This window comes from Nematolebias whitei, chromosome 19, assembly GCF_014905685.2.
Source record: "Nematolebias whitei isolate Nwh7 chromosome 19, NemWhi1, whole genome shotgun sequence".
NCBI lineage: Eukaryota > Metazoa > Chordata > Actinopteri > Cyprinodontiformes > Rivulidae > Nematolebias > Nematolebias whitei.
In genome coordinates this window covers 38,860,218-38,860,860 of record NC_056516.1, presented here as the reverse complement: position 1 = coordinate 38,860,860, position 643 = coordinate 38,860,218, and positions in this window count along the sequence as shown.

Below are 643 nucleotides of genomic sequence, written 5' to 3'. Positions count from 1 at the left end.
AGCTGTTCCTCTGAGTTCAGACTTCAGCTGTTCCTCTGAGTTCAGACTTCAGCTGTGCCTCTGAGTTCAAACTTCAGCTGTTCCTCTGAGTTCAGACTTCAGCTGTTCCTCTCAGATCAATTTTATTGAGCAGAAACATGTTTAAACCAGTTTGGTTGTTTCAGATGAGCAGAACTGAGCCGAGGACCCCCCCCCCCCCGTTATGTAACCGGGTGTAGCTGCAGAGCCTCTTCGTCCAAACAATCCTCCTCCTCATCAATAATGAAATCCTGCAGAGGGAAGAGTTTGTCTCCTCCACCACGCTCCCGGGGAACAGTTACGTAAGGGGGGGGGGGGGGTCATGGTAACCTTTAACATCTAAAATCATGAGATGAACGTGTGAAACACCTTCATCATGACGATGATGATGAACTAGGTTTTAAGTCTCATTTCCAGACGTTTTATGATAATGTTGTTTGTTTTTGTTTACTGTGTTCTTGTTTGTTTTTGTTTACTGTGTTCTTGTTTACTGTGTTCTTGTTTACTGTGTTCTTGTTTGTTTTTGTTTACTGTGTTATTGTTTACTGTGTTCTTGTTTGGTTTTGTTTACTGTGTTCTTGTTTACTGTGTTCTTGTTTACTGTGTTCTTGTTTACTGTGTTCTT